Source organism: Manihot esculenta, chromosome 12, assembly GCF_001659605.2.
Source record: "Manihot esculenta cultivar AM560-2 chromosome 12, M.esculenta_v8, whole genome shotgun sequence".
Taxonomy (NCBI): domain Eukaryota; kingdom Viridiplantae; phylum Streptophyta; class Magnoliopsida; order Malpighiales; family Euphorbiaceae; genus Manihot; species Manihot esculenta.
Genome location: NC_035172.2, coordinates 20,765,933 through 20,780,229, shown reverse-complemented (window position 1 = coordinate 20,780,229; position 14,297 = coordinate 20,765,933). Strand labels below are relative to the sequence as shown.

General features: G+C 28.0%; 1 long non-coding RNA gene across 5 annotated transcripts; it reads left to right on the top strand.

The window, feature by feature from the left end:
- The first annotated feature begins 671 nt into the window (after positions 1 to 671).
- LOC110628749 lies at positions 672 to 5,980 on the top strand. 5 transcript variants are annotated; one of them, XR_002490109.2, is made up of 5 exons: positions 672 to 946; positions 1,536 to 2,008; positions 4,026 to 4,105; positions 4,192 to 4,286; positions 5,375 to 5,980. It is a non-coding gene; the product is annotated as an uncharacterized LOC110628749 (long non-coding RNA). The 5 variants fall into 5 exon arrangements; XR_002490105.2 differs by having other exon boundaries at positions 4,192 to 4,357; XR_002490106.2 differs by lacking the exon at positions 5,375 to 5,980 and adding an exon at positions 2,353 to 2,436 and having other exon boundaries at positions 4,192 to 4,475.
- Positions 5,981 to 14,297: the final 8,317 nt, after the last annotated feature.

Here is a 14,297-nt window from a genome sequence, read left to right as displayed (position 1 = left end):
ATGGTTATAAAGTCCATAGAATTTGCTAATATTTATCAATTCACACCTATATATTAATAAAGCCAAATAGCTGAAAAGATCAACGCTCACCACTAAAAAATCTGTAAAATAGTGATTAATTTTAGCGATTAAATAATGGTAGTCACTAAATAGTGACCAATCAACAACCATTTTATAACGATTTGAATAAAAAAGAATTTATATTTAAAAAATTATTTAGCTACCAATTTTTTATTATTATTTGGTCGATAAATAATGACTAATTTTTAAATTATTACTAAATATGGTGGCAATAGATAGTTAATATAGTACCAAATTTAATGATTAATTTAGTGATTAATCTGCGATTATTTTTGACTAAATTAGCGATTAATTTATAATTGCTAAATACTTAAAAATAAAATAATCGTATGACGATAAATTTAGCGATCATTTTGATAATTCATGTATGACTATATTGACAACTAATCAACAACCAATTTTTAATGGTTAAATACTTAAAAAAAGTTAAAATTTCATATGATACTAAATTTAACGACTATTTTAACAATTAATATGTGACTATTCAGTAATGAATTTTTAAGTCGCTAAATACATTAAAAAATAGAGAAATGTTTAAAAAAATTAATTGATTAATAAAATGAAACAATATAAAAAAGACTCAAGCTCTAATATAGATCTATCTAAACACCACATTCTTTTTCCACTATCTACACCACAGTCGACAGCGATGAGCAGACATCTCTTCTCCCCCACTTCATTGCCGATAGCCACCATTGTCGCTTCTCCTCTACTTGTTCTCATTGGTGCCACCATTGTCCCTTCTCCTCCAGCCCTTCTCAGCGGCGCAACCCAACCACCATTTTAATCAAAGCAGTAACAAGTCGATGGTCACCATTCAATGACACCACCAGCGGTAGGTCGACAGCAAAGGAAATTGCATCAGGTATAGAACACCATTCTGATTCATTGCTTTGATTATTTGAATGGGTCCTTTGCCAATCGAATATTTGTAGATCATCTCTTTACCTTATGGGTTCAATTTGCCAAAGTTGTATTTCCCATCAATACACATGTATCATCTAGCTGAGAATAGGGTTTTAGAAATTATTTGTCAAGTGGAAAAACATAACAATAATGTCTTGGGAGAGAAACAGATCAAGGATAGGGTTTCTGAAATTGCATCATCATAACTCAAGTCTTGGATTAGACCGGTAAAGACGTTGTTTCTCTTTTTTTTTTTTTCTTTTCTCTTTTTTGATTCTCCTTTTGTGAATGATCTACTGTAGTAATTAGACCAAATAAACTATATGCTAGATGTAGATTTTTTTTTTGTTAAATAAAATTGGAGCAGTAATTGGTTGTCAAAGATAGGGTTTAAGAATTACGGTCAAAAGGATCTAAACTGAAAAAGTGCACCGTAATTTGAAAAGTGCTCACTATTTGAAAGAATCAGGGTTAGATCTCAATATACTACCATATAGTTCTGTTATTGATGCTTATCTCAAAGATTCTGGCTTTGGTCTTCCAATCAGGTAGTATTAAAGAGTGATAATGCAACCTTCAACTTCATTAACGTCTTGGAGAATTTGCTGTGGGCATTTGATATTCAAGCCACTGCTTCATGGGTTTACAATTGACAGTTAAGAGGAGCATCTATAGCCATAATGCGTTCAGGTGGATGCTGACAGATTAAAGAGTGAAAGATAAGCTCTCTTTTGTGTTATTTGTATTTATACCAAGAAAATAAGGCAATTCTAGATTGAAGAGGACGAAAGGATGTCCCATTTTATGAAATTAAAAGAAAAAAGTCTGAAAGTTGTAATACTATATTACATGCCAAATTACATTACTTTCTCTTATAATTTTGTTTTCACTTTGAATTACTTTGCTCATATCCTGTGATCTTTATGAGGCAGGGTCGCTAACCAAAATTAGGGGTTGATTTTAGAAAGTTGTCAGGTGGTGCAACTCTGTTGGTCTTACTTTGTGGCTTGATCACATGCAGGTAAGATCTCTTTTGAATTCAAGAATTTTTTTAGATAAAATCATATGATTCATTCATCTTATTTCAGTTAGTGGCCATGGAAGCAGTAAGCTAATTTCTAATATTAATTATCATTACTATCATTGCAATTAGTGGTTATTATCCTATGGTATATAGACCACATGCCAAGACTTGGAGACCCTTATATTTAGTATAGACCATCATCCTTATCTATAATAATATAAAATATAATTTAATTAGATATTATTGTTACCGTTAACTTCAACAACATAATCATTAAAGAGCCTGATGCAAGGATCAAAGAAAAGTAACAAGAAAAAAGTTATTCGTTGTTTATTTCCTAGATTGTCCAGTTCCTGATGCAAGGATCCAAACAATGGGTAGAATTTTAATTAAAATGCATCATCATCATGCATGATGCAGTTCAGGTAAACTCTTAAGAGTTACATTCCAAGACGAATTATTTGCACTACTATCTTATCATTGTTTGGTATCTCTCTATTATTTAATTTATTATTTCCTCCAGTAAGTTGTTATTTTGCACTAAGTTATTTTTTTCCCTTTACTCTTGTTTTCTTTATTGAGTGTAGATCTACTACACGTTTTACATAATTGGAATTTGTGATTCAATATACCTGTGAGCTATTGGAGGTGATTCCTTATAATTTAAAGCTCATGATGTTATAAAATTTTTCTTTTTGTCTGAAAATTAAGTTTAATTATTTTGCTTTCTTTCTGGATCTTCAACCATATCCAAGATTTCATAAAAATGTTCAAAGAAAGATTAAAGTTGAATTGGATGAGTAGCAAGAGAAGAAGTAAAAGTTGCTCAAGTAATTTAAATTGTGGTTTGTGTGTAATTTACATTATTGATCAGTATAGTCTTGTAACTTGAAGAAACTAAACTACACTATGCAACATATTTTTATATAAATATGGATGTTTAGAGTTATTATATCTTGTGTATAGCTCAAGGAAATTCTTCGCTTCTTTGATTTTTTTTCTTTTATTTTGTAGATGAAATGAAATATTTATGATTGCTATTTATTTTTTTGTGATAAATTAGTTTCAGAAAATATTTAATTACTAAATTACAAAAAGCAATCTAAATAATTAACGGCTAATTCAATTTAACTACTAACTAGCAACTAAATAGTGACCATTTGATGATCATCTAGCGTCTAATTTATTTACTGACCATTTAGATTGTATAAAATCTTTCAAACGAAAATTTTGAGGAGATATTCAATTTCCATTAAGCGACCGAATAGCAATCAATTTACTGGCCTGTGTAACAAATTATTAATCAATTGTCAGCTATCAACTTAGCGAACAAAATTTGTAACGGCAAATCTGTTTTGATATTCAATTTAGCGAATAAAATTTGTAACGGCAAATTTATTTTAATATTCAATTAGCAACAATAATTTGGTTGCTGATTTAGCAACCAACCATCAATTGGTTGCTATTTTTTTAGTGATTGGCATACAGACCTTTTCATTTGATTGCTAAGTGGTTGCTATTTATAAAATAGCAACTAATTTATCTCAATTAGTGACCGAAGTTTTGATCGCTAATTTATAATTTTTTAATATATATTATTTTTTATTTTAATCTAAATATTTAAATTTTTATCGAATGATCCCAACATATTTATATTTAGATGTAATTTTGACTATTTTCAAAATGAAAATTTAGATGGCAATATCACATGTAATATTTTATTATTTTTTAAATACAAATTAATTTTGAATGTGAAAATAATATACTTTCATTTAACATAGTTAATTAACATGTTTACTATAAAATTTTGCTCGTTGGTGGCCCAATTACAATAGTGCTTTTAGCTGTGAGCATGATAAGGACTATATTATGTTTTTGATATATTTAACACTTTGGTATATTTAGAAGTCTTGTCATTAGAGTATTTTTTATGGCTTTCTGCCTAATCTTGCTTGTACAGTTAGATATATGGTTATTAAGTTCTCTCTTTTACAGCATTGCTGTGTTTTTTCAGATTCAGCCCCTCCATCATCTCCGGACTGCATTTTACCAGTATGACAACCTCCTCCTACTATATTAAAACTTAATTATGATGTGAGTTGGCAGAATCAATTTTATTTGTTGCTATTGCAATTATTGTGTGAAATAATTCTAATCATTCGATTGATGGTTTGCTTAAGCATATTTGGTGTTACTCACCAGCAGTTGGGGAGGCTATGGCTCTTTTGGAAGTCTCTTGGCAAGGTCTTAGAGGTTTTGAGATGTGATCTGTGAGGTTAATTCTACTCTTCTATTTTCGGCGTTATCTCAATCACTTTGCTAGGTTTCTTGGAATATTCGGGCATGGTTTGTGCTATCACTTCTATGATCTCAAACTTTCATTCGCTCACTTTTCATAAGATTCCTCAATACTGCTAATGTCCTAACTAATAAATTAAATAAGAGTGCATTTAGTAATGTTTTATTTTTTATTTGTTCAAAACTAAAAATAGATTTTTTATTTCTAAAAATTATATACATAAAGTAAGTTTATACTTTGTTTAAAGTAACAAAATATTTTTTTGAAATATAATATAAAAAATTTTTATGAAAAATTAATTATTTAGTCCCTTAGTATAGTAAAACTTACTAGTTGGTCCCCTTATTTTGAAAAATATATTAAAACGTTATTTTGAAAAATATATTAAAATGTTCCTGAAATTTTAAAAAAGTCTACTAATTAATTTTTTTATTAATTTAGTTATTAAGTATTTTAAAAAAAATTCTAAAATACGTATTGTAAAAAAGTTTAAAATATCTCTAATATGAAAAGACTAATTAGTAGACTTTTTAATAATCTGAGGGACTAACTAATGAACTTTTTAAAACTATAGGACTAAACAGTAAAATATTTAACGACTAAAATTAATAGAGAGACTAATTAATAGACTTTTTAAAATGTCAAGACGTTTTAATGTATTTTTTAAAATAAAGAGATCAACTAATAAGTTTTTTTATACAATAGAGAATTAAGTAGTAATTTTTTCTAATTTTATAAATGATTGCACATAAAAATAAATATTAAAATATTTTTAGAAATTGTTTACCTTTAATTTTAAAAAGGGCTATTGGCACTAAAAATTCTAATCTTTACTTATTTTATGATTTAATGTTTACTTTTTAATTTTAGCACAATAAATCAATTTTTGAAAATTTGTTAAAATTTTACGTGATTTCGTTAATGGAGAAAGAAAAAAAAAAGAATAGAAAAAAAAAAAAGATATATTGTCTTTGAGTTATCACTGGATAATAATTTCAAGAAGGGACCGAACCTAAAAATATTTTCTTACAATGAACTAATTGTAGCCACCAATAATTTTTCAGAGAACAAGAAGCTTGCTGAAGGAGGTTTTGGCACTTTTTAAAGAGGTTTCTTGAAGGATTCCAATTGATGACGGTTGTTAATAGGGTGTCGAGGGAGTCTAAACAAGGGTTTAAAGAGTATACAACAGCTAATAGAGTAGAAAGCTGGAATCATTTAAGGAGACAGTAGATTAGAACATTTTCCAAAAATCTAGGCTTAGAGTTTAGAGAAAGTATTAAAAGTTAACTATGGTTAACTTTTTTCTTTTCTTGTTTTTTTTTAAAGTTTGTATGATATATAATGTGTTGGATTTCAATTGGATTGAACACAGCGGAAGAAATAGAAAAATAAAATTTTTTCATCAATATGGATCACGTTTAAACGAATAAATCAATAATATTTAAAGAGAAAATAAATATTTTTTATTTTCTTACAACAAAACACGAAATTGTTCGCGTTAGTTGCATTGTTACAAATCACAAACCATCCAAGTGTTCAGTCTCTAATAATATTCACACAGAATGGTAATCTAAAAACTTTAGAACCGTTTTAAGATATTGAAAAAAGAAAGGTTTTGAATGCTAACTCTCTGCATTTCCTATAAATTCTGGAGACTTTCAAAAGGGTTTCAACCAATCATCACCAAACTCTTATAAGATACCCTTTTATACTAAAATTCTAGGGTTTCAGTATAATAGTATTTATTTATTTAAATAAATAAATAATAACTATGGTCTAGAACTTTAATAAGCAAATTACATAAGTTTTAGACAATTTTAATTAAGTCTCTACTTCATTAATTAGATCAAAATCGTAATTTTTTTAAACTATAATTTTATCCCAATGTCAATTTATACGCAATCAAGTCCTATATGATTTAACTTCTCGTTTTATTTTCTCATGCAATTCTTGATGTGTGTGACCTATTAGATTTCAAATATATTGTCAATAAATATAATTAATTAATTAATTAATTTGAAGGTCTAACTACATATCAAGACTACCCAAATATTCAGAATATCAAAGGTGGTTTGGCTTAACCTTTCAATGTATGGTTTGTCAGTGTAATTAATATCTCTTCATCTGAAATGTCCCGATTTAACATTTGACGCATAGAACGTGTCTGGCTCTCTACAATGTTAAATCCTATTAGTTCTCGTTTATTAGCTATTGACCGAATAAATAAAATTTCAAATCTCGTTTGCCAATTTCATTCCACCTTGCACAAGGATTTCATGATCAATACTAGCAAAGAACAAATGGGACATTCCCTAATTTAAACTAGGGTGATAAATCATATCTCAATCATATAAATACCTTCATATAATTCTTAATATGTTCAATTTATCCCCATTTGTTATTCATAAACAAGTAACGTGTAAAATGAGTCAAAACATAAAAGTTCCTATATAAAATTATTTATTGATTTCAAGTCAAATGATCACTTACACAACCATCACTTGAGTAATCCATAAACATAGATTATTGTCCATATGAATTTCTCAGGCGGGTTAGTTCAATGCACTTATTCATAAAATAAGCACCTACATATTGGTTCTAGATATGTCACATATCTCAACTTATGAGATCAGTTGCTTTTTAAAGAACATAATATGTACTAGTCTCAACAACTCTAATCATTGTTCAATCATAATAAAAACATCAACCAAGATTATTTGGAGATGTTACTTAAATGTAAAAGGAATCTCATAATTATAAGCACATTATAATTTTCTTTGTACGGTAATATAGTCTCATGGACTTTAGCTTACTCGAGGTTCAATTAAATTAATACTAAATATAAATAATTGTCTTTATAAAATTATATTTAAATACTTAAAATACATGAATAATAATATTCAACTACAACCAATAGATTGATTGTAGGCATATTACTAACAATCTCCCACTTGCACTAAAGCCAATCACCTATATAATTTATCATATAATTATATATGCAGTAATTATGTTTCTATTGGAAAAAAGCCTTAGTAAGAAAATCTTCGAGATTCTCATTAGTGGAATTCGCTTTATCTCCACATCTTTCCTTTCAATGATCTCTCTAATCATTTGGAATCGTCTAAATGCATACTTTGATCTTTAATGAGACCTGGGTTCTTTGCTTATGCAATGACTCCATTATTATCACGGTTCATTATAACTAGATCAATAATGCTAGGAACCACCAAGTTCAAAAATGAACTTTTGATCCAAAACTGTCTCCTTTACTGCCTAGGACACAGAAGTGTACTTGATTTTTGTTATAGAATTTGCAATGGTCTCTAGTTTGGAACATTTCCAACTCACTGCTCCATCATTTAGAGCAAAAGTATAATCAGATTGAGATTTGTTATCATCAAAATCTGATTGAAAAATCGCATCTAGGTATCCATGGACTTTGAATTCATAAGTCCCTTCAAGTGACATAGTCAAGAATCCTTTATCGGATTCATCCATGCTAAACCATTTTAGCACTTTGTTAAAGTTAGTGAATTTAGTTAAGCCAAGCAACTTTTTAGATCTATTTCTATAGATCTTAGCTGCTTCTCCTAAATTCTTCGTGAAGAAATTTTTGGACAACTAAATCTTTAGAGATTTGTGGTAATGGAATATCATTTCCTATTATTAATATGTTATCTACATATAAAATAGGAAATACAACTCCACTTGCACTAACCTTCTTATATACACAAGGTTCATCCATACTTTTGACAAAATCAAACTGTTTGACTGTTTCGTCAAAATGGATGTTCCAAATCTGCAAAGTTTGCTTAAGTCCATAAATATACCTTTGCAATTTGCATACCTTATGAAATTTCTTGGATTTAAAACCTTCAGGTTTTATCATGTACACATCCTCAAGAAGATTCCTATTTAGGAATGATATTTTAACATCCATTTACTAAATTTCATAATCATAGTATGCTGTTTTTGGAAGTAAAATCTTTATGGATTTAAACATAGCTACTAGTGAAAATGTTTTATCAAAGTCAACATCTTGTTTTTGTCTGTAACTTTTAGCAACTAGTCTAGTTTTGTACATTGCCTTCCATGTCAATTTTCTCTTAAAATCTCACTTGCACCCAGTGGACAACTAAAGTCCATACTTGGTTACTGTACATGGAATCCATTTTAAATTTCATTGCTTCAAGGCAATTTGAAGAATCAATTTAGATATTGCTTCCTCATAGTTGTTAGGCTAATTAGGTATGAGTGAAACATTATTATGAGTCTCCACAAGAAGGTTTAACCTTATTGGAGCATGGCTTGTCCTAACAGATCTTCGCGGTAGTGCTTTAACTTGTGTTTCCATAGCAGATGTTATAGTCTCTGGTTCTGGTTCCATTTGGATGTCCATCTGTGGTTCTTCAACTTCTTCAACTTCTATCTAACTCCCACTACTTCTTTCAAAAAAATGCTTTTCTATAAAGATAGTATATTTTGAGACAAACTCTTTGTTTTTTCAATGGATAATAGAAATAATATCCAATAGTTTCTTTTGAATATCCCACAAACTTACATTTATCTGACTTAGCTCCCAATTTATCAGATACGAAATGCTTCACATAAGCATAACATTCCCAAATCTTAATGTGTGATAATACTAACTTATGTTAGTCCATATCATATATTGGGTCTTATCAACATATTTGAATGAAACTTTATTAAGAAGGTATATTGCAGTTTGCAAGATATATCCTCAAAGGGATAAAGGTAAGTTTGTAAGACTCATCATGGACCATACCATATCTAATAAAGTGTGATTTCTCCTTTCCAAAACTCCATTGTGTTACAGTGTTCCAAGTGGAGTCCATTGTGAGAGAATCGTTTTCTGTTAGATAATCACGAAACTCTTGACTCAAATATTCACTACCTCGATTAGATCTAAGTGATTTAATACTTTTGTCAGTCTGTTTTTCAACTTCAAATTTGAATTCTTAAACCTTTTAAATGATTCAGATTTTTATTTCATTAAATACGCATAACCATATCTAGTATAGTATTAGTGAATGTAATAAAATATGTATACTCACCTATGGCTTGGGTAGTCATTAGTCCCCGTACACTTATATGTATAAGATCCAATGATTCTTGTGACCGTTTACCTTTTCATTTAAAAAGTGTTTTGGTCATTTTACCCATTAAACAAGTTTCACAAGTTTCATATGATTCATAATCAAATGGATCATGATATCCATCTTTATGTAATTTAGTGGTTATTGCTTCATTTATGTGACTAAGTTTGCAATGTCAAAATAGATATGAAAGTTGATTATCTAATTTGAGTCTCGTGTATATTGAGAATAGGCTTTTAAAAGAAACATTAAATAGACCATCAATATAAATTTCAATTCCATAATAAGCTCTTTTATTATAAAATAACAAGTATCATTAATTCCATAATAAGCTCTTTTATTATAAAATAACAAGTATCATTCTCAATAAACTTGAATTCATTATTTAAGGCTAAAATTAAAACTAAAATAATGTTTCACTAAATTATTAGAACATAATAATAATTATTCAATTCTAATATTAAGTTAGAAGGTAAAGGCAAATGATAAGTTCCTATAGTTAATGCAGCAATCCTTGCACCATTTGCCACTCGTAAGTCCACATCTCCTTTCTTCAATTATAAATATATCTGAAACTCAGGACTCATATTAGCTAACATCACACATGTAGCTTGCACATCATCATTAATACGATGATCGTACTTGTCCTTAACATTATCAAGCATTCTCATCAGAAACATCAAGTATATCTTGATTGAGAATATATAACCTCTTTTCTTGCTTCCGAACCATTCTCAACTTGCGATACCAGCCTAAGAAGTTCAATTTAGTTAATTTGTTAGCATCAAGTATACTACGCCCATAAATAATTTACTCATGATGGAACTAAATTATATTCATGTAGAGATATTTAATTATTAGTCTCAAATATTTTTCTAATTATTAGATAAGATCTTTAATTTTTAATTAGTTTCCCACTATATTATTCAGATTAATAGCCCTATCTATTAATTCAAAAAATTCAGCAGTAGATCTCCTAATAGGGTAGAATCCCATTTAATTTAAATAACATTGGGTTTGCCCAAAAAATTATTATAAATTAAATTAGATAGTTAACATAATTTATTAATCACATTTTTGTGTGACTCTTAGATCAGTTAGGTGACAACTCTTTATCTTTATATGCCTAACTCTCTAAACTTATATGATAATGAGTTTACCCATCCAAATCAAGTAATTTAGTTAAGTATAACCATTATTGAGAAATATAAAATATTTCATAGCACTAAACATATTCGAGTAAAATTAACATTAGATTTGTCCAACGAGTTAATAAAAACCGAACTCTAATTTTATATTATAACAATAGGTAGTAAGCTATTATATTCTTAATATGTACTTAAAATTTTAATTAGGGATTTTAATCCTAAGATTCTATTAAGGTTTCATGCATAGGCATTATTATTGTAAAGCATATATATCACATACATAAACATACACCCCTAATATGCCATTCTAATTTGATGATTAGAAACATTTTAAAAGCAATTTCATTTAAACAATAAAGGAAACTTGATGATTTAGAAACATAAGTGCCAGCTTCTTTCATCTTTAAAAATCAAAAGGGCTCCTCCATTTTATCATGCTCAATACTTCATATAATTTTTAACTCTTCCTTTTCTTCTTAAGTTTACAAAAGAAAAATCATATCTACTTATTATGATTATATAACTATTATATAATATGAATAAAAAACCTTGAATTACATTTGACGAAAGTTAGATGAGAGGACAATTTTATAATTAAAAATAATAAGAAAATACAGGACACGCAAACTCTATTTAATAATTACCAAAAAGATTCTATAATTCATCCATACACATTAAATTTTTTAAAATTTATCCATAACTATCCATTTTGCAAATAAATCCTATTAAAAGCATATAAATTAATCATTAATTTATTTTATATTTATTATTGGTTTTGTGTGCTATAATTAAAAATTAAATATTTTAATATTTTAATTTTAATGTAAATGAAAAATAATTTATAAATAAAATAATTTTATTCAGTTCTCTAATCATATTAAAAATTAATTTTAACAGTCAATTATAAAATTAAATTTAATGTCATTAATTTTTAAAATTAATTTAATGAATAAAATAATTTTATTCAAATTTCTAATTAAATTAGAAAATAAACAAAATTAATTTTAATCACTGTCAAAATATTTAAATGGATTAAACTAATAAAAAATATTTTAAATTAAGTAGCCATTTAATTTATAGACCAAAAACAATTTTAAATTAATTTTTCAGTTCAAAAGGACTTTTTTGAAAACTTTCAAAAGTTTCAAGGACCAAATCATAATTTGGCTTGCAAATTCATCTTCTTCCTTAGAACAACCCTAGCCCCCGTATGAGGTTTCAGCACTTCTGTCATCCAGTCCAGCCACCGGAGGGACGAGCAACATTGCATTCCCGTCGGTTCCCCGTCCGCCGCTAATCGAACGCAAGGTCGATGGCATCGCAAAGGAAGCCGCGATATCCCGCAACAAACAGTAGCTTCAACCCGCGACATCGCGAGAGCCGCTATCCTTCAGCTCCCGCCGCCATTTGTCGACCCGCAGATCGCGTAACGGTTGCGCGTCCGCTGCCGACAAAAGCAGCGCTGGAAAGTCCTTAATCTTCTTCGTCGACGAGAATCGAGAAGGCGAATGTTTTCTCCTCTCGGTTCCACCGGCGACCAGCGCCTCGGTTCCAGCTTTCCCGCGATATCGAGGATGCCCGATGATGATCTCAGCAGCCACAGATACTGCAGCTTCGCACGGCACATGTGCATCGCTATGATGCCCGTCGTCGGACCGTCGAGCTGTCACCGGGCGTTCTAGCAGCTGCAGATCATGTTCCAAGATTTCCAGAAATCGATGATTTTTATTTTTTATTTTTTAATCAAAAATTAAAACTATTTTAATTTCTAACATAAATTACCCTTGGTTAAAGAACCCAAAACAATTTTTGATTTCAAATCAAGTAATTTTTGAGGCAATATGTTTAGAAAAATACTTTTGAAGAACACCTGAAATTATAACACACAGAATTTAATCCAATTAACTCAATAATAAATATAATCAAATATTACACTTTAAATAAACGAAATTCTAATATCACCCTTGAATTTTAATTGGATTAAATGCAGTAAAATAAAAAAAATAAATTTTTTCATCAATATGAAACAATAATATTTAAAAAAATAAATATATTTTATTTTTTTACAATAAAATATGATATTATTCGTTTTGATTGGATTATAATAAATTATATGAACGGTTCTCGTATTGAATTTCAATCGGATTGAATACACTAGAATAAAAATAAATAAATTTTTTGATCAACATAAATCACGTTTAAATGAAGAAAACAATAATATTTACAGAGAAAATAATATATTTTATTTTTTTACAATAAAATATGAGATTGTTCATCTTTAATATTGGATTATAACAAATTATAAACCGTTCATATGTTTAATTTTTAACGATATCTATACAGAACGGCAATTGAACACTTTTAAGACCATTCTAAAGGATTCAAAAGGGGAGAGATTTTAAGAACTAACTCTCTACCTTTTCTACAAATTCTAGAGACTCTCAAAAGAATTTCAACCCGTCCTCACATCAAGTTTGGCAATAAATATAATTAATTTAAAGGTCAAGAATATTATCTTGGACTATGTTAAAATTACCAAAATATTAAGGAAGTCAAAAGTAGTTTGACTTAATTTTTCGGTGCATGATAATTTATTGGTGTAATTAATATTTTTTCATCACAAATATCCACATTTAACATTTGATATATAGAATGTATTTATAATATTAAATCATATTAGTTCTCTTTTATTAGTCATTCACCGAATGAATGAAATTCTAAACCTCATTTGTTAATTTCATTACACTTTACGCAAAGATTTCATGATCAATACTAGTAAAGAATAAATCAACATTTCCTAATTTAACCTATAGTGATGAATCATATTTTTATCACATAAATACTCATACAGTTCCTAATATATCCAATTCATATTCATTTGTTATTCATGATCAAAGTAACGTGTAAGATAAATCAAAACATAAAAGTTCTTATATAAGATTATTTATTGATTTCAAGTCAAATGATCACTTACACAACCATCACTTAGTAATTTATAGACACAAGTTATTTTTTATATGAATTTCAGTTCAGTACACTTATTTATAAAATAAGCAACTATATATTAGTTCTAGATATCTCACATATCTTAATCTATAAATTCAGTTGCTTCCTTTATAATAAGCAACATAATATGTACTATTCTCAACAGTTTTAATCATTGTCCAATCATAATAAAAACATTGATTAGAAACATTTGGACACATTACTTAAATACAAATAGGAATCTCAAAATTATAATCACAGTATGATTTTCTTTGCACAGTAATATAGTCTCATTTTTTTACACAGTAATATAGTCTCATGAACTTTATCTTTACTCGAAATTCAATTAATTAATACTAAAGATAAATAACTGTCTTTATAAAACTGTATTTAAATATTTAAAATATATGAATAATAATATCTAATTGCAATCTCCCCCAATTCTCAATTTGAAATTATGATAAGATTTTAACTAATTTTTAAAAATTAATTTATTATTTAAAAATTAAAAGATGGGAATTAAACCGCAAAATTATACAAAAGTCATAATTTTTAGCGTCAATAACACTAAAAAAATTAACTTATTAGACAAAAAAGTTTCAAATGTTTACCGCTTTTCAAACTTATATCTTAACCTTAAAATCTTGAACAATAAAATTAATCTTTTCACATTTGCTTTAATTTTAGCCATCTGCCTTAATCAATTTTAGCCAAAAAACTTTTAATTCACGTGT